Source organism: Aethalodelphis obliquidens, unplaced genomic scaffold (genome assembly GCF_003676395.1).
Source record: "Aethalodelphis obliquidens isolate GAN/ISIS:26980383/991018 unplaced genomic scaffold, ASM367639v1 scaffold4, whole genome shotgun sequence".
Taxonomy (NCBI): Eukaryota; Metazoa; Chordata; class Mammalia; order Artiodactyla; family Delphinidae; genus Aethalodelphis; species Aethalodelphis obliquidens.
The window spans coordinates 83,842,199-83,863,849 of record NW_020837948.1 but is presented as its reverse complement, the minus strand read 5'-3'; the positions used below and the strand labels follow the sequence as shown (position 1 = coordinate 83,863,849).

Genomic DNA, 21,651 nt, shown 5'->3' with positions numbered 1-21,651 from the left:
AACCACAGAGGCAAATTCTAATGTCTATGAATATAAAATATCTTCAAAATGTGTTTCTTCAGAAACCAATTGTTTACTGGCTCCACAGCAGATTTAGTAGATTTTCTGTTGGGTGTTCTCCTGGCATTTGGCCAAAGCATTGATGCAAAATTGGTGTTGTGTAATACTGTAAATTTGGGGCAATAATGTAGCTAACCTTCCCTAACAAGCACTCTTTCTATCCAGCATTAATCCTTATCTATCCATCTTCATAGGAAATTTTTTTCAAGAATGACAATGTTTTGATCTTTTCTAAATTGCATCATATTCTCCCCCACAAACACAGGAGTCCCACCTCATAAATACTAGTCTTCCAATTAGTCCAGCTGAATTTTATTTTCTGCTTGCCATCTCCACACTAATATTCCTTTTGCCTCTGTAAAAACAGACATCTACGCTTGACTGTGCATTTCTCCTCATATCTCTACATTCTTCCAAGATTCTCAATCATGCAAAATATATTCAGATTATTCTTTGAGCAAGTTATTTTACTCTTCCTTCAAACTGCTCAAAATTCATTTCTTTCAAAAAGGCTTATCTTTACTAACATGAATTGTTGAGGAGACTAGGATTTCTTGAATATTGGGCATTTTATTAATCTTTACTATGTAATCAACAGTAAAGACATAACATGCATAATCCCTGGCTTCACCTCCTATACAATATTATCTATACAGATACCAGCTGTCCTTAGTCTTATTAGTGAGTTTTAATTTGGATGCTTTGTGTGCATGTTCACTGTTCCTTGACGCCCCTCCCACCTTGTGTTCACTGCTCTCTGTGGTGATTCAGGATTTGCTGCAGACATCTGGTGAGAAGAAATTGTTTTGCCTTCCTATTGAAAGTGGGTGAATTATTTAGATCCACCTTTCCTAGATCGTATTTTTCCTTCAAGTGAATTTCCTTAAGGGTTTAAAGAAGTAGAAAGCTTAATGTATGCTCAACTGTATTAAAAATTAACAGAAAAAACAGGAAGCTATTCACCAAAATATTAATACTTTGGTGATCTAAGGATGTTTGAATTATGGATGATATTAATCTATTTACTTTTGCCTTTCTGTACGTTTTGAGATTAATAAAATAGAAGATAAACAATAATTTTAAGAAGGTCAAAGTTGTTAGAAACAGAAGTTTGGGTTCATATTGGTCTCTAGATAGTAATTCCTAACACACTGGAGAAACACACCAAAATTCAAACAATTTTTTAAAAAAATAATAAAAATCATTTAAAAAAGAAAACAGTCAACCTGGTAACTTAAGAGTAATAGGTGATCACAAAACAGAGAAAATTAGATTAAGATAAACCTACACAGAATTCTACACATCACATTCCAACTTGACATCATAGAACAGAAATCACCAATAACAAGAATGTAGGGAGACCTTCATTATTTCTCCCCATATGTTCCCAGACTCAAAGATCCAAGGAGTTACAACTAAGGAACAAGGCAGATGTTACTTTCTACCTTCTCTATTCTACTCTGTGAAAAAAGGAGTAACTATGCCCTTTTACCCTCCCCACCACCTTCTACTCAGCTGCAAAAAAGAAAAACAAGAACAATAAACTCATTTAATTCAAAAGACAAGAATTATATAAGTTAAATTTTCTCACCACAAAATAGTTTATAATAATTTTTTTTATTTAAGTACGATTTGGAAATTAGAAGAGGAAAATTACTCTTAAATACCCTTTGGATAGAAAAAGAAACCAAAATTACAACTACAGACCATTTGGAAAATAACAAAAATAAGAACACTACATATAAAAACTTGGACAATACTGCTGTATAGTCAAAGTTACTTCAAAGATTTTATAATTAATTTCTAAAAAATAAAATAAATGGGCAAAATACTTAAGTTAGGAAGAGTAAAACAGAACAAACTTCAAGAAAACCAGCAGAAATGAGGAATAAAATACAAATCAAAAAACTAAGAAATAGTGAAATAGAGGTAAATTGGAATTCATAAATAAATTCGAAAGCTATCTTAAAAGAACAATGAAATAAACCAACTAGGACAAATACAGTTTAAAAACAGAGAGGTGAGAGGAAAAAAACACAGACACATTTTATGAAATTAGAAAAAAGGGCAAGCTACAAAAAATGACAAAATTGTTTTCATTTGGAAAAAGTAAAAGATTGATAACCATGGAATAAATTGGGAAAAGTCGTCAAAGACATTCCTTCAAAAAATAATGCATGGCCTACACAGTTGATGGGAAAATGTTTCTCTTCTTTGAAGTAACAGATAATTCCTTTGATAAGCTCTTAATAAGTGTAGGAAAAAATGAAACACATTGTAATTAATCTTACAATCTAAAATAATCCTTATGGACAAATCTGACAAAGCAGATAAAAGAAACTACAAACACATCTAGTTTATAAAGATTAGTATAAAATTTATAAATAAAATATTAGCAAATACAAACCTTTAATGTAATGTAAACATTAAAAAAAAGACACCATGGTCATGGCCAGTTAGGAAACATTCCAAGAACGATAGAATGGTTCTTTAATACAGAAAAGATAAATCTGTAATGTAACTGATCACATCAATAACCAAGCGAATTAAAGCAACCATCTCAATAGATGCTGAACTAGCATTTGGAAAAAATTAAACATTCATTCTTGATAATTTTAAAATATATTAATAAAATAGAAAAAAATGTTCTTCATTCAACAACCAATGGTCAATGTCATACCTACTGTCAAAACACAAGAGGAATTTCCATTGACAAGTGTGCCTGAAGGCACCATTATTTATCACTGTTTTAAAAGTCTGACCAAACTAATAAAATAAATTATACAGAAGCAGAGACAGAATCATCATTATTGTTTGCACGTAGTGTGATTCTTTACCTGTAAGACCCAAGAGAATCAATTTTAAAATTTTTGATGTGCAAATTATCTATTAATAAAGACCCACAGGTTAAAACATGTTTTTAGCTACTGGCTGCCCAGAAGAGTTCTCTAAAATTGTACATTCTACTTCCTAAGGTTAAGGTTTTCTATACCAGAGCAGTAAACGGAACATATGACCTAGTACTTTTCTCTACTCATGTAATGAACTGGCACTTCGTGAGATTGTAGCTCTAATCTTTTTTTTTTTTTTTTTTAATTTTCTTCACTTTCATACTCAATGAAGGAATTCAGGATCCACTGTCAAAAGTTCTCCCGAGTCTTCTGAGAAAATCCCATCTTAAATGGCATCATATATTCAGCAGTCGCCATCTATTTACTTATTTATACCCCCAACAGAATACATTCTCAGTCCTACAGCAAGGTGATATACACTAAAGATACACAGATGAAGTTGTTCTCACCCGTCTTGTTACACTGCAGCAGAAAAAGACATGCATGAAAATTCAAGGGGTACAAAAACATGTTTTGTGAGACCATAAAAAAGGCAATTTTTACTCTTAGGTCCCTTTGAAATACACATTCAAGGATCTTTGCACATAACCATAGGCCCACTGCTATGGACTAAGAATAATTTTGAAAATGACTGAGTTAATATTCCGTAAAATGTTATGGAAAAACCCGAACAAACTTTTTGGCCAAACCAATATATCAGCTACTCCAGGAAAAACAAGTGATGCCTTAGTGTTCAAAGTTATCACCATGTTAGAGTACATGGACAGCTACTTGCTAAGAAAACAAACAAAAACTGCCTGTCTGTTAGACAATCCCTTAAAAGACACTTTGGCCCTGATTTGATCTGCTATTTTGTTGTTAACCGTCAAGTGGATTGAAGCTCCTGCCCAATCAGCAAGCATACCGCAGTGGCATAACACTAACACGAAACTCCTTAGGTTCCAACAGCATTACCTACCAGCCCATTTAACCTTCACTGTAAATCCTGAAACACAGTCGAGCTGCTGAGGCCACCTTGAGCACCCTGAGCCACCATGTTAGATCTGTGGCAGGATGCTGGAGCAGCAGCCACCCGGCAGGTAGGGGAGGGGCAACTACACCAAGGGCAAGTCAAAGAACTGCTTTCAAACTCTACGGAGGCCCACTGAACAAAAACAGAGCTATGAAAAAAAAAAAAAAAAAACAGAGCTATGAACTGAGACCCAGTAACCAATCAACAGGATTCAGAGATCAAGAACTCAGCTGACCTTACTTAAACATAGCCTCTGGCCTGAGCACAGGTCTAGGAGAAGGGTCACAACTTCAGTGAGTTTTGCAAACAGTGGCTTCAGGTACAAATTACAGATTAAAATTACAGTACAGCCTTCACGTTTGTTCAGTGAGGAAGTAAAAATGTTTGATTTGACATTAATCATTTCAGCCTCAAATACAGAAATGGTAATCAATGAAATATTTATTGAGCATCTAATACTCTATATTATGATCTATGTTAGGAGCTACAGAGAAACCCAAAAGAAGTATAGAAAGTGGTCCCTGACTTCAAGGAAATTACAACTTAGTTGACAACTCGTACACTTACATAGTGCCTTAAAGTTATTCTTCAAAATTCTTAATACAATTAGTTATTAGGCTACTTTTTTAATATCTATTGCCCTATGATGCTCTAAACTCCATGAGCTCAAGGATAATTACCACCTGATCCACAACTTTATTTCCAATGCCAAGTACATAGCATTTGCACAATAAATATATCTTGAATAGATGAATAAATGGATATATGATTGACATGTTAGAAACTTTTAAAATGAGTGTTATCTGAATTGTGCCTAGCGTAAATAAGCACAAAGAATGAAGAGAGCTCCAAGGACTTTAAGTGAGAAAAAGGTAATTATTATCTTTAACATCATCTATAAAGATTAAGACAAAACCAAATACACCCACATATAGGAGCTTAAAATGTCTACTTGATTTGTTAATTAAAAGATAACACTGCAGCTTCAGAGCCCCACCAGTCAGGCCCTGCTACCCTCCCAGCTGTCTCCTCCGGGCTGCTATGCTTTCTTTATGCTGATTTGCTGAAAGTGGGAATACAGTCCCATTCTTGATTCCCCTACAATATAGAAAAACAGGATGTAAAGTATAATAAATCTTTAGTGAATCTGGAGACAGCATGAATATGACCCAGAGAAACCTTCACTGTTAGTAGGGGTGGCCACTCACAGTCACTTTGAAAGCCTGCTGAGGCCTGCAGCATCCTTTCTGGTGATGCCTGTGAGTTTGTAGGTGCCTGCACAGGCTGCCTTGTCCAGATGCTTTGATATGGTCCAGATGCTACCAGGCCTGAAATCTACTGAGAAAGAGGTCATCGAAACACTGCCACCAAGCTTAGGCTTTACATTGCCCAAAACCTGCACGTCTTCTCCTGAATCATAATCCGATCATTGACCTGCAGTGGTAGCAGGAATCCTCTAGCCACATGCTTAAAAGGTCAGTTTTCTTTTCCGGTTTCTTTTTTTTTTTTTCATTCAGTAAATACGTTTTCATCATCCCTTTTTCTGATATTGCTGGTAGGATACAATCAATACTTCTCACATTTGCTTGATTTGCCCGTTCTTCTTTCAGAATCATTCCTACACTGCATTCAGACATGAACTTTCTCATTTTCTCGCTTTTTAAAAAAATTAGCTCTACCTTGATTGCTACTTTTATTTCCAGTGTAAATGCACATCCCTGCTTATGCACACACTCTATTATTCTCATGGCTTTTGTTCTATTGGATCATGATGGAATTCATAATGTTCATAAAACACGGCAAATACCTAGGGGGTCTTTGAATGGGGATGCCAGTACCCCTGAGTCATACAGAAATGTTCCAAGGCTAAGCAAGCATAGGTAACTTTAAAGCAATGATTTTCCCGATCCTCAGCTTCGTTCTGAGAATACAACCAACGTAGAGAGATCTTTCTGGACCTTCCCTTTCACAACTATATACGTGAAAATCCATATTCACTTTTCACTTGGGCACCAAGATTTCTGACAGCTATCCTCCGTCAATCGCTTCTGTGTTTGCTTATTTATTCTTATTACATATCTGGTAGATTTAGATTAATGAGAATAAGCTATCATTAAAATACCTTTTGTATACCTAGTATTTTCCACGTTTTGGCTGCTGTTTTATTCCATTGAACCCCGTCTCATTCCCATAATCAGTAATATTCAGATGCAGATGATAAGCTAAGGTATTTTATCATGAACCTTTTTCGGGGGTTCCAGTTTAAGATGACGTCGTTAACAGGTTCCCGAACTCACCTCCTTCCACAAACACACCGAACCTACAGCTACGTATGGAATAACTGCCTCTGCAAAAAAACCTAAACACTGTCTAAGCAACTCCTACCTGCCTGACAAACAAGAGAAGGTCCACATCAAACCCGGTAGGAGAGGCTGGGACACAATCTCACCATAAACCCCACCCCCTCCCAGCACAGCGCCCCACCGTCAGGAGGGAACACAAAATGGGAGCTTCTCCCCGAGGAGACAAGGGCCTGAACCCCACATGGGACATCTTCAACCTTTTAAGACCTGCACCTGAGAGACAAGCCCCTGAAATACCTAGCTTAGAAAACGCACACGACTCCAGCCCGGACTCACCCGCCCCACGGTTCCCGCCGACGACCGGGCTGCTCCGTGACTGTGTGTGGGACACGCTCAGCTTGTCTGGGAGCTTCGCCCAAGGGGCAAGCGTCTGAGTTGACACTCATTTGGCGGCCTGCTGGGGAGCGTTCCAGAAACAGAGACAGGAGGGCGGCGCCATGCTCGCGCTCTTCCTCTCCGCGCTCTGAGCGCCCGCGTCTCCGGAAATGCCCTATCACGCGCATGTGCGGTCCGGGTTCTGTGCCTGGTGCCGTGGTTTTTGAAACTGCCTCCCAGAGGACTCATCTAGATCGCCTGGCACCGGTGGCCAGAGGGGCTTACCCTTGCAGTCCCATAGACCTGTATATGAATGAGTGAGCCTTTCTCATATCAAGTTTACTTCTATGTTTATAGATATAATTATATAACTATAAAAATTTGCAAAGCATGTTGCTTTGTGTCATAACAACAGTAATAAAGTTAGATCTATTAGAGGCTTATAGAAAACATGTTAATTTCAGATTTCAATTCATATACTTAATTTTTACAAAGTGTATGTAATCAATATAAGACATCCAAGCATAAAAAAATTCCATTAGATTAAAATTTTGTGGAGGGAGTTGAATGGAAGGGAAAATTCAAGAAGACAAGGAATGGTATATATAAATTTTCTGATTATTAAAATAATCTTGTTCCCATATTTAAATGAGGTATCGTGGCTATTGAATTGCTATTATTTCAAGATTCCACTGGAAATTTTTTTTAATTATTTGACAGTTTGTTGTAGGGCTAATACTTATAACTGGCTAGAAATTACATTATTTTCAACAACTTAAACTTAGAGTAAACTATTTTAGCTGTTAACCTAATGTGGAAGAAATAAAAAGATTTTCAGTATTATTTTAACTGATGTGCAAACAAAAAGTTCAAGGTCCCTTATGGTAGTCCATGGAAGACTAATGTGTATGTACTCCACCATGCATATCGGTACAAACTTAGCTGACGTGCTTTTGCTCTGAAGCTTTGGTTCATCCTTAAGTTCCTCAGTTGGGGCGCTTCTCTGGCTGACATTAGATTTCTCAGAAATCTAGTCCAGGTAGCTCTGCACCAAGCCCAGGCTGATTCCTTTGCACGTTCATTCGCCTAAGGAGTGGAGAAAATGTCAGACCTTCAGATCCCTCCTGACAAGTTTGCAACTTTAAGATCTCCTAAACACAATATTCATCAAAAATTGCACACACAGAGCCAGATGAGTCTAATTTGCTATTTCTCTAGCTCTATAATGATATGGTTTTACTAATGTTATACTCAGTTTTCATTACTAAGCACAATACCTAACATATTAGTTTTCAACTTATGAATTTGGATTTAAGTGGGTTTACATTTTTTCCCTAAAAACGGTGAATGGCTACTAAGATACTACAGTATCTTAGTACTAAGGGGACAGCTTACACACCATTTCAGATCTCCTCAGCTGCACTGTCTCTCAGTCCAGCCACAGCCCTGACAACCAGTACTGCATGGGTTCTGACCTACTTTTGCAGGTGCAGCCTGACGGTGCTTTTCATCAGTCCTGTGCCAGGCACACCTTTCCTTCCACCCTGGGATGTCTCTGTTGACACCACAGAGTGAGACACCAGAGGAACCTGTTCCCTGCCAAGCCATATACAACCCAGAAGTGCAGGTGATTTGTCCCAGGAGGTGAACCTTTGACAAATGGGGAGTGGGAGCCTATGGATAATTGTTTCTCCTTTTCTTCCCCAGGAAAGATGATCCTAAGTTGCATTTCATAGGGTGGATCACTTATGAATAAGATGGCATTAAGGACCCCATTATTTATAGTAAATGGCATGCAGTAGCATCACAATTAGTAGGTATTGTTGTTTTTAACTGTGGTTTATTCAGATAAGATATAGTTGGATATGAGGTATTGGGTTATGCTGCAGCTATAGCACTTGAATGGCACAGAGACAATGATACTTATAGGATTGTAGAGCAGGTTGACTTTTGTTAACTTTCCCATGGTAGTAGCCAACTTGATAATACTTCCTTGTATTGGTTCTCCTTGAAAAAATTAAATGATATGCTTGGGGTATTAAACCGTTGACATACGTAAGCTGTGAAAGCCAGAGAGCCAAATAGAAGCTGTGAAGGAGCCTTGTCTCTTGCAGCTGCAGGACAAATTGTGTTGAATATCAGGCACAGAATCCAACAGTAACACTAGCAAGATTGCAAAGGAAACTGAATGTATAGACTTAAGAGTCACCCATGCCAAACCATATCTCTCTTATAAGAAAAAGGGGGAATTCTGAGACCTGGGATGGGAATATTTCCTGAATGAGCCTGAGAATCTTCAATTCTCATATTCCCCTAAACTTTCCATGAAGGCAAAAGAAGAGGAGAGCAGGCTGGACACTCTGAAAGGCCTTCACTTGATGCAGGTGCCTTACAAGTTGACACCTCCTCAAGACATGTCCTCCCCAAGAGCCAACCCCATGTCCTTCGCTACCTCCAGGCCAGTAGCCAGGCCAAATCTTAGCACAGCTGATATAGGCATAGAGAGGTCATACTCTGGGAGGAAATACCTTACACTTGAAGGAAACACAGAACCTGGCTAATCTGTACCATAGGAACTGAGAGAACATATGTAGGAGTGGATCCTGAGGGTGTTGGTCCAAGGGAAGAAATATAAAACCAAACAAAGGAGAATTTATGGAAAAGGGGAACCAGTCCCAATACATTGCTGGGATGCTTTCTTGAAGTTTAAACATGATGGGTCCATAATAAATGAGGTAGACATGCCAGAACGTCCTTAGCATAGTAGTAAGAAAGAGGCCAGAGGATCAGGGAGGTTGGAATATTCAAGTGGATTTATTAGGTAAGAACCCAACCCATGTCAACGTTTCCTGGGAGGGCCCAGAGAATACCTTCACTAGAGCAACAGAATGCGTGGATGGGGCATGAGGGGGATCTTTAAGAAATATCTTTAAGAAATTCAGTGAGGGATATCCTCTGAAGCACAGTATTTATAGTAGAAGATAGTACCATACAGCTCTGCTCTCTAGTGCCAAAAGGCATGATTCCAGAACAGCAGCAATGGGGTGTTACTTTTAATTGTTGAAAGCAAGGTGGATGTCGTTACCAAGTCATAAGATCAGAAGTGCATAGCAGCGATGTTTTAATTCACTGACAGAATGATAGGAATAAATAATGCATTCAGGATCAGATCTAGAAGGCACCAGTAAATTATATGAAAAGGCAGCCCAGACTGCCGCATTACATACCTTTTTTGTATTAACACAAATCCCTCAGCTTATTTATAAGGTCTCATGGGGAAGGGAGAGCTGGTCCCTTCCAACCACCTGACCGAGGAAGAGTAACAGTCCTGGTGCACAGATGAGTCAGTGCAATGTTGACGCAGGCAAAAACGGACTTCTGTTGTGTCACAGTCCCACTCAGCATTCGTCCTCAAGGGCGGTGATGAAAGGAAATCTTTCCAGTAGGCACAACAGCAAGCAATCCAAATAGGTTGCTGTTGTGTGTGTGGAAGGAGAAGTGGTCCAAAGTGCAGATACACATGGATTCCCATGCAGGTGAATGGCTTAGATGGTTGTTCGAGGTCTGAAAGGAATTATACTGAAAGATTGGGGCCAAAAAAAACTGGTGAAGAGGTATCTGGATGACCCCTGGGGGATAGCCAAGACACGCGTATTTTTTTGTTTCGTGATAATACCCACCACTGCCCATTGCCTTCACTGTCACCAGAGTAAGCTATCTCAATGGTAAATCTGACCTTGTCACTCCCCTGCTCATAATTTTCAACTGCTATTTTAAATAATGAAAGTAAATTTCAAAAAGAAAAATCATGTTCAATATGACATTAATTTTGTTCAAAATACCACATATGTATAAATAAAAGATTAGAAAATATATATGAAAATATTTTAAATGATTATGCAGAATAGAATTTTTCCTTATATTTTTATATATTTTCTAAGTTTTCTTCAGTTTATGCATTACTTTAGCAAGTAGAAAAGAAACAATAAACGCTAATAAGTAATACCAATAGAAGTTAAAACCAAGCTAAAATCATCCCTCTCAAAAACAAAAATTTTGTACCACAGATTGTCCCTTTAAAATTTTTGTCAAGGGTTTCCATATTTTAAGAATCAAATTGTATGTTTCCTACCTGAGTCTGGCCTAGAACAGTGAATATTTTCATGTGTGGTAGATATTTATAGGTGGAATATTAAATTGTTATTATTTTCAGGAGGGTTGAGCCAAACCAAAAGTTGGCTCTCTCAGTAAGAGCTTTGAAAAAAATTATGTTAAAAGAAAAAGGGTTCAGGGCTTCCCCGGTGGCGCAGTGGGTCCGCCTGCCGATGCAGGGGACGCGGGTTGGTGCCCCGGTCCGGGAAGATCCCACATGCCGCGGAGCGGCTGGGCCCGTGAGCCATGGCCGCTGAGCCTGCGCGTCCGGAGCCTATGCTCCGCAACGGGAGAGGCCACAACAGTGAGAGGCCCGCGTACCGCAAAAAAAAAAAAAAAAGAAAAAGAAAAAGAGTTCAAAAATAATTCTGTCTATCTGAAATAACGCTATAAAGGACTATGATTTCAGAGAAGGGAAAAAATATCTGGAAGGGGAAGGTAAACATGAGAATACTACCAGCCAGATTGCTTAATACAGACCCATGTGGCAGGCAAATTAAGAGAGTAAATCCTGAGTTCTCATCACAAGGGAAAAAAAAATTCTATTTATTTATTTTGTATTTATAGGAGAAGATGGATGTTCGTTCACTAAAATTACTGTGTAATCATTTCATGATGTATGTAAGTCAAGTCATTATGCTATACACCTTAAACTTATACAGTGCTGTGTGTCAATTATATCTCAATAAAACTGGAAGAAAAAATATAAATAAATAAATAGAATGACACTAAGTTTCCTTATCCTGGTACACAAAGCCCTCCTGGATCCAACCCTTGCTCATCTTTCTAATCTCATTGTCTCCCACTTCTTGGCAGTTCTTGCCTAACTGCTTACCATCTCTCAACTCCTATATTGGCCTTGCAGTCCTCCTGGCTAGAATGACCTCTTCCCCATTTTACATTGCCCCTCACCCTGCCCATCTACCTGAATAAATGATACTCACCCATTACACTTCAGATTGTTGCTGTCCCACTGCAGGAAGCCTCATCTAGCTTCCTCTTCCCAAATTGTACCCTATACTACCCTAGGCTTATCTCCCTGTTGAACTTAACTACTTGATATTTCAAGTATCAGTTAATCCACCTGTTTGCTAAAGGCAGGAATCATGTCATCTGTATCCCTTTATCCCAAGTGATTGGTTTGTTACCTGAGTCACAATATGCAATTAATAAATTTTGGAGTGAATATATTAAAGGAGAAAAGAAGGTATGACACTTTACTCAATAAATGCGTTCCTAAAAATTTGAACAGCTTTGGAAAAAACCAAGTTCCACATATTTGAATTTCTGTGTTAGGGTAGACAGATCGCTCCTGTAATCATGTCTGACTTCCCACCCTTGTGTTACTCAAACATCTGCTACTGAGTGATTAAACTGCTCTGACGCAAGCATCGTCCTGGCCTGAGGCCTGACACTCAAAGGTGCCCTGGTTACCCAGAGCTTTCCAAGTCACTGTCCAGCTGTTCTCACTGATGGCCCATGCTATCACAAGTCCCAACCTACTGGGTTCTAGTTTTCCATGTTGCTAGTATTCAGTTTTAGTTACTGCCTACTTTTTCATGTCTCTGCATGTTCTTCTAGTTCCTCTAAAGTCTGTGTCTTCCATCGTTTATCTTCTAGAAACTAAGTCTCTGATCCCTGCTGGCTGCCTTCCAACTGTACCTGGGTTAACTGTGTAACCTTTGAATCTCTATGAGTCACCTGCCCCAGATCTTGGGCTTGGTTTGGGCCAAAGGTACATGTACGCTATCTGTTTTTCATGCCTGCCGGATTGGCATCCAGTTCGGGACCTTCCTTCAGATTCATTTCATGGTGTATTGCCTGGATTTACAATCCTGACCTTCTCTGGCCATTCTCACCCTCCCTCTCAGTAACCAGATGCAACATCCCCAAATTATTAAGCTTTTGTGTAAATTCATACTTTATTATACTGAGCTGGCTTAAAGTGAATTACAGTTGTGATACAGGGCAGAGCAACGTTTAGGAATGAATTCAGAGGTAATGACTCTCTCTGAGCAGATACAACAATTCAGAGCTTTGTATGAGATGATTTAGAGGAGGAGTTGCCAAATAAGTCTGGTGAGAGGCACTTCTTAGAGAACACCGAGCGTGAGCAAGCTTTCTACATCAAGAACCTGACAGTGTGGCTGGGGGAAGCCAGCAGACAAGCTCCTATGACATCATCAGCAAGTGTGCATTAACATGACAGCCACTTGTTAGTTTATCAGCCTCCCTCTAGCTACCTGCCTTAAATTATTTCATTACCAATATTGACTTAGCTTATCCGAATGCCCTAATGTGGAAACCATTTTTGTTTCCCCCGAAATCTATGGAATAACATTGATAGGAAAAGGAAGTTGAAACTTCGTCCCAGATAAGACTTGAGCATTATGTACGCACTTATGTAACTAACGTTTCCATCATATTTGCGATCAATTTGTTGGTGTTTCCCTGACTTATCTGCATCCTTCCTTCAAGTAATAAGAATGACTTCCCAGTTTAACAAGTCTTCTTTATTGTGCAGGATGATATTAGGTACGTTGTGGCTGGCTGTCCTCTGCTTTTATGGATACCTTGGAATTTGGCTATTTGCCCCAAGATCTCCTTCCTTGCTTCTCTTTTTTTTAATTCCCTGCACAACTAAGCTTGGGGTAAATATGGATGTCCATACTATTTTCTCATCAGTCATTTATAAACCACAACAGGACAATGGTCATCTTTAGATCTTTGGCTATCTTTTTAAAGAAACATTTTTCCCTTCATTTCCTTGTTATTCTTCAGTTGTTTTAAAGTCTACCTAGTCACTGAGCTGTTTGATCTGCAACTTTTCATGGAAAAGAATTGTGTTATGCTGAGTCAAGTGCGGCATGCTGCATTCTCTATGCTGAAAATGTGGTATTGATTTTTTTTAATGATATTTGGTCTGGGGGGTATGTATTACTGTTGAATTATTATGTCTTTTTGAATCGAACACTTCACAAATGGATTCGAGATGGTCCTTTATGGATTAAAATACTTCTGAACAGTACATTATCTGTAACAACAAAATAAATCACCAGTATGTGAATAAAATATTGATTATATCTTCCTCTCCCCATTAATTTGGACTTTACATCTAGTATTTCATTTTTTATGTAATGAGATGGCATTATATCCACATTGATTACAGCCTAGAAACATTTTCAATTAAAATTTCAACAGAATAAGTATTCTTTGTTTCAGGTAGAGCTGAAAACAAAAATTAAAATGGCATTTTCAAAATAATTTGTTTGATGTCAATAGCTTATCAGTGACTTTTTTCATGAACTCAAAACAATCTCATTAGAAAATTATCTATCTCATGAGCTGCCACAAATAGCTGAGAACATAGATTTTAGGCTGGCTCTAGGCATTAGCTCTTGATTCAACCAAAAAGAAGAATTTGAAAATATCCATAACACATATCTCAGCTGATGGAAAAAGGTGCTTGTTTAACTCATGTTCTCCCACTTAGACCATACAAATGGATTCCTTTTCATATTGTGATTGCAGTCAGGGGTAGTGGAAACAACATCCCAGTTATCCTTAACATAATCATCACCATCACCACCTATGGGCATAACAAGATTGAAACCAGGGATTTTCAAAGGGTTAGAAGAGGGTATAAATGTCAAATATAGTTCCAAAATGAACAGGAAAGACCTGGAAGTGTATCAAGGATGAGGTTAGTTATCAGGTATCTAATATAAAGATATTAAGAACAAAGTGAGGGAAGCACAGCTGACACAAGATCCCATTTCATGATTTTTGAACCACTGCTTTTTCATGGCTATTATCAACAATAGCAGGATATAAAGTGCTGCTGTGGAAATACATTTACATTTTAGGAGAACAAAAGAAAATACACTAATGGTTAAAAAAATGTTACCAGGGGGACTTCCCTGGTGGCACAGTGGTTAAGAACCTGCCTGCCAATGCAGGGGACACGGGTTCGAGCCCTGGTCCGGGAAGATCCCACATGCCACGGAGCAACTAAGCCCGTGTGCAACAACTACTGAGCCTGTGCTCTAGAGCCCGCGAGCCACAACTACTGAGCTCACGTGCCACAACTACTGAAGCCCACGTGCCTAGAGCCTGTGCTCCGCAACAAGAGAAGACACCGCAAGGAAAAGCCCGTACACCACAACAAAGAGTAGCCCCCGCTCGCCACAACTAGAGAAAGCCCGCGCGCAGCAACGAAGACCCAATGCAGCCAAAAATAAATAAATAAATAAATTTATTTTAAAATATATATATATATTACCAGGGAAGAAAAATGAGAGAGATAGTCATGAAGAAGGGTTGTACTTGGGGTTAAACTTCTATCAGATCCTATAAAGTGCTAGACAAGTTAGGTTAAGTTATATACTCTTCAAAACAAGCTTTTGTGGTGCTGACACTATCCATCCTGTATTACAGACGAGGAATTGGGCTCAGCAAGTTTAAGCAATATGCCTGAGGTCACTCGGCTGAGAGAAATGAGGCAGAATTGAATACCATGCTCAATTAATGCAAAGATCATTTGTTCTAGTACAGATGTCAGTGGTTCTCAAACTTCACCTCATGTTCCTATCACCTAGGAATCTCTGAAAACGTATCTCTACCTGGGCACTGCTCAGGGTCCATTGAATATGAATCTCTAAAGGAGCTAAACATCAGCACTTTTCAAAAGCTCCCCATGTAATTATACATGTGTAGCTAAGATTGAAAACACTGTGCTAGTAGAAGGCCACCTAAAGGCTGAGAATTAATAGGCAGTGAAAAGGCCACCTGTCCAGGAACAAAGTACGCAATATTTATAAAAGACCTTATTGACATACTTCCTGTAAGTGGCCAAAACAAATATTTTTGGCCAGAAGCATATCAGCAGATGATTCCTTTCAGCATGTTTACAGCTAATTTGTAGCCCAGAAAGGAAGTTGGAAAACAATGATAAGTGGATATAACTTCCTGATAAAAACTTAGAATTGCATACATATTTCCTGTAGGAAATTCTAAGTTAATTGAAGTCGTAAGAATCCACTTGAAAGGCCACTGCAAGAAAATAAACAGAGCTTAAAACTTGTCCTTTCCCTTTTCAATAAGTTCCCTTTACTTTTCAGAATAATTCAGTATCTAAAGCTTTAAGAAATGTGGGGGATAAGATCAAGAGAGAGGTCAAGATGGAAGCCTAGAGAAAACATAGAGAGATTACTTAGAGATTGGGAACGGAAGACATCACATCGAGAGAGAGGATAGCAATGAAGAAGAAAGGTACCTAGGACTGAACCTCAAGGACCTCCAGACACTCATGAAGGAGTGGCAGGAGGTAGAAGAAACATGGGAGAATGTAGGGGCTGGAAGCTAACAGAGGTGAAGGTTTCCGGAAGTGAGGAGTGTGCATCTGATCAATCATTGCTGAGAAATCAGGGAAGCTTAAGACAGAGGAGTGTCCACTGCATTTGGCAAATACAGATGTCACCAGGGACCAGTGTTATTTTTTGTTGTCCACTCTATTCCAGGTGGACAGTTAGACCTCATTTGTGCTCTGCCAAGAAATTAAAACAACTCTTGTGTCTGACAGCCAAACAAGTTGGAAGTACTGCCTGAGATCAATTTTACATCCTGCAATTTTAAAGTTCTTTTAGCAACAGCTAAACCTTAGTTCTTCAGTGGGAGGGAAACAAGAGTTAGAAAAGCTGAGATAGAAAAGAAAACAATACATATTTAACCTTAATTTTTTTTTCTTCACGTTTTACTGAGATATAACTGATACGCAGCACTGTATAAATTTAAGGTGTAAAACAAAATGATTTTACTTACGTACATCATGTAATGATGATCACTGTAAGTTTAGAGAATATCCATCATCTCCTGTAGGTACAAAATTAAAGAAATAGAAAAAAAAACGGTTTTTTTCTTGTGATGAGAACTCAGGATTTACTCTCTTAACAACTTTCATATATAACACACAGCAGTGTGAATTATATTTATCATGTTGTACATTACAGCCCTAGTACTTATTTATCTTGTTACTGGAAGTTGTACCTTTTGAATGCCTTCCTCCAATTCCTCCTCCCTCCACACCCCACCTCTGGCCACCACAAATCTGATCTCTTTTTCCATGAGTTTGTTTGTTTTATTTAACCTTAAAATTCATCTTACCGATTTTGAAGACTAAATCAGCACTGTACTTCGAGTTACTTCTCTTGACTCATAAAAGTTTACAAGAAAGTATGCTTTAAATTTTTTAATTTCTTTACATCAAATGTCTGTGAATAACAAGATACTCTTCAGAAAATTGTGGTTGGAGGTATATTTAGAAAAGTGTGGGTTTTAGATCTTTATTTACTAATCTCTTTAAAAGTAGAGAGAGTCATACTATATGATTTCCATTATATGACATTCCGGATAACGAACAGTAAAAAGATCACTGGTCGCCAAGGCTTTCAGAGGGAGACGGGGAGGACTGAATAGGTGATGCAAATGGGATTTGTCAGGCAGTGAAACGATTCTGTATGATACTGTACTAGCAGATACATGACTTTATGCATTTGTCAAAATCCATAGAACTTTATAGAACAAAGAGTATACTTTAATTTATAAAAAAAAATTTTAATCTTTTATAAGGTCTGAGGATCTCTAGAAGGAATGAAACTATGAAAAGAGAATATAACTGTATTACAAATACTGTATATGAAACAACTTCAGTGAAGGGGAGTCGAGGGGGGAAATGTGCTGACCCAAATAAATTTAGAAATGAGTGGAGACTACAGGACTAAAGGCAAAAGGAAGTGCTTATAAGCGCTGTACTAAAATTAATAAAGTTATTTCCCATAGGAGTACAGAGTACAGTAATAAAGTTATTTCCCATAGGATGATACTGCTATCCATGCGTACCATAACTGAACAGTAAATAAATGGATAGCAGATGGTGGGAGCCTGATTTCTCAATGTTGCTGTGGCAGGTTATAGAAGAACAAGGGGAAGAAGCTGGGATGACCCATTTAGTGACTGATTATAATGGGAGATATCAATAAGACCTCAAGTTTAGCTTAATATAGATGTATATGGTTACATATAGAAATATTTATAGATGTCATAAATATATATACACATATATTTCCTTACTCCATCAGCAGAGAAGACCTAGAAGTGACAACACGCCAGGAATGATAAGCACACTGGTTTCTAATACCAGCCACTCAGAAAAGAAACCAAGGCTCCTTGGAGAAATGGCTGGTTCTAGGACTGGGGTAAGAAATATATAAAATAAGTCTGGAGAATCTCATAGTGCCAGAAAGTACAGAAGTACTAAAAAACAAAACATTGATGGGGCTATGTCAAAAGGAAAACAGGAGCCCAGGGAAAGAGCTCCCAATGGCCAAATGCTGGAACAATTTGAGCAACAAAATAAACAAAATAGCGTTAGTTTAGAACACAAAGTGTAAAATAGATATCCATGAGTTCATGCTGATTTAAATAAACAATTGAATTAAATAAATAAGTGGAGGAGGCTGCTCTCTTTCCCCGCCAGCACCGCTCACACTTCAGACAGGAGCCCAGGTTGTCACCTGTGCTTCTGACTGACTGGCTATAAATCAGAGGTTCCCAAGTCTCCCTCCTCGGGTTTGATTAAATAGCTAGAGTGGCTCACAGAACACAGAGAAATATTTTACTTACTAGATTACTGTTTTTTTATAAAAAGATACAGTTGAGAAACAGCCAGACAGAAGAGATGCACGGGGAGACGTATGCAGAAAGGGCTCAGAGCTTCCAATCCCTCTCCAGGAGAGTCACTCTCCCCAAACCTCCACGTGTTCACCAATCTGGAAACTCTCCAAACCCTGTCCTCTTCGGTTTTTATGGAGGCTTCATTACATACGCACAACTGATTAAATCATTAGCTTTGATGATGGATTCAAACTTCAGGCTGTCTCCCCTTCCCAGAGGTTGGAGGGGTGCGGGATTGAGGGGGAGCTGAAAGTTCCAACCCTGACTGGTTCTCCTGGCAACCAGCTCCCATCCTTAGATGCTTTCCAAAAGTCATCTCATTAACATAACAAAAGACACCTTTTATCATCCTTAGCACTTAGGAAATTCCTAGGGTTTGGGGAGCTATGAGCCAGGAATATAGCTCATAGCTAAATATAGATGAAAAATATATATTTTAATGACCAGATATATATTTCTTATAAATCACAGATATCCCAGTGTGTCACCCCAAAATTCATATGTCAAATCCTAACCTTTCAGGTGATAGTATTAGGAGATGAGACCTTTGGGAGGTGATTAGTGCCTTATGAGAGAGCCTCCAGAAAGCTCCGAAGCCCCTTCCACCATATAAGGATATAGTCTGTGACCTGGAAGAAAGCCCTCACCCTGCCTTACTTGGCACGTTCACCTCAGATTTCCAGCCTCCAGAATCCTGAGAAATAACTGTGTGTTGTTTCTAAGCTACCCAGTCTATGGTATTTTGTTATAGCAGCCCAAATGGACTGTTATATTTCAAAATTGTTCTCTTATTTGATGATCATCACACATCTGAGAAGAATGGAAAAGAGAAAAAAAGCATTCCACATTTGTATTTATTAGAAAATATAAGAGATAATAAAATGCACACTGTATCTTTTTAGTCAAAATGCACATGAAATGAATAAAGCAAAGACCATGAAAAATACACCATGTGACTGAGTAGATATATTTCTTGACAATTGTGATGCAATTGGATGACTTTCTCCCTGGTGGAATGTGCCTCTTTATGGAGCATCCTCATTACCTAGCATTTCCCAGGCCTATAAATTTCTATGCAGCCACCCACAGGTAACAGTAATACACTAGATCCTACTCCTTAAGTGACCGTGAATATTGCTTGCCAAATCTGAAAACAGAAATCCACACAAGTTTCATTAAATTGAATATTTGTGCCTTATACACTGGGCTACATGTTATATTTTTTAAAGTTAAGATTTTAAATTGTGAAATTCAAGTAAGTTTTAGTGCATTCTTATATCTGACAATTAGTGATTAGATATCTGGAAGATTTACTAATAAAAGTTCCAAAATCCAAGGACTCCTTGACAAATGAAGAAGCTGAAATTCAAGAAAGTTCTCACTGCAGAAATATCATGTGAAATTTCTTCTCAGTTAGCTTATTTTATTTTATTTTATTTTTTTTTTTTTTTGCGGTGTGTGGGTCTCTCACTGTCGTGGCCTCTCCCATTGCGGAGCACAGGCTCCGGACGCACAGGCTCAGCGGCCATGGCTCACGGGCCCAGCCGCTCTGCGGCATGTGGGATCTTCCCAGACCGGGGCACGAACCCGTGTCCCCTGCATCGGCAGGCAGACTCCCAACCACTGCGCCACCAGGGAAGCCCAGTTAGCTTATTTTAGATATGTCAGCAAAGCACCTGAAATTGGCCACCGTGTCCAGGATCTGCTTTGTTTCTGACTCTCAGATTGAGGCAGTGGATCAGTTCATGAGCAGATGGGGGTTTGGTGCTCTACAGCAGGGGTCCCCAACCACAGGTCCAAGGCCTGTTAGGAATCAGGCCGCACAGCAGGAGATGAGCGGCGGGAGAGTGGAGTGAAGCTTCATCTGCCGCTCCCCATCGCTTCCCAACACTCGCCTTACCGCCTGAACCACCACCGTACCCCGCCACCGCCCACCACACCCTACACTCCTCCACGGAAAAATTGTCTTCCACGAAACTGGTCCCTGGTGCCAAAAAGTTTGGGGACTGCTGCTCTACAGCACGGCTCCTGCAGGGCTCCTCTGCAGGTCACCCCCTCAGTTCAGCATGCGAGGAGATGAGAACTCAACTAAAATCTCAATTTTACCATAAGACAAAAAGACCTGCATTCCAAATCCTAAAATGTTACCGTATTTCACTGGAATTTTAATTACCCTTTGACAACAACTTCATGAGCACTTGTCTGAATTTTAGACTTGAAATTTTTTAATACGGCATGATGCCGTAAATTTGAAATTTTGAAACACACAAAACCATGGAATATTTTATGATGTTTACGTATTTTTTTCCTTTTTCTATTGAAGTATAGTTGATTTACAACGTTGTGTTAGTTTCAGGTGTACAGCAAAGTAATTCAATTACACACATATGTTTTCAGGTTCTTTTCCATTATAGGTTATTATAAAATATTGAGTATAGTTCCCCGTGCTATACAGTAGGTCCTTGCTGGTTACCTATGTTATATATAGAAGTGTGTATATGTTAACTCCAAACTCCTAATTTATCTCTTCCCCCACCTTTCCCCTTTGGTAACCATAAGTTTGTTTTCTATGTCTGTGGGTCTATTTGTTTCATATAATTTCATTTGTATCAGTTTTTTAGATTTCACATATAAACGATATCATATGATATTTGTCTTTGTCTGGCTTACTTCACTTAGTATGATAATCTCTAGGTCCATCCATGTTCCTGCAATTGGCATTATTTCATTCTTTTTTATGGCTGAGTAGTATTCCATCGTGTAAATATACCACATCTTCTTTATCCATTCTGTTGATGGAAATTTAGGTTGTTTCCATGTACAGACTTGAAATTTTAGACAGTGAGATTTATGGTTTGCTTTGAATATGCATAACATGGAATACATTTTCTAATGTATTTTCCTTCTCAAATTCTTTTGAAACTAAAAGACTATACCCTGTCCTGGGTAGCAAATTACCTAGAACTAGCATCTTAGAGAAAGACTGAACTTTATAAGTTATCTTACTTACTTCCCTCTCCCATTTTGACTGCTGGGGGAAAAAACTTCATCTCCATCAGAAATCTAAAATATTTTCATATCAGAGTATAGTTGTTGCAAATACCTTGAAATACTATTTGTGCTCATCAATACTAGAAGTTATGTAGTCATTAACTCTGTGTACTAG

General features: G+C 38.6%; 1 long non-coding RNA gene across 1 annotated transcript; it reads right to left on the bottom strand.

Annotated features, from left to right (window-relative positions):
* Positions 1–1,726: 1,726 nt before the first annotated feature.
* LOC113617609 (uncharacterized) lies at positions 1,727–19,883 on the bottom strand. The gene is made up of 4 exons (XR_003431715.1): positions 19,156–19,883; positions 16,579–16,625; positions 9,830–10,181; positions 1,727–7,688 (listed from the first exon to the last, which is right to left on the bottom strand). It is a non-coding gene; the product is annotated as an uncharacterized LOC113617609 (long non-coding RNA).
* Positions 19,884–21,651: the final 1,768 nt, after the last annotated feature.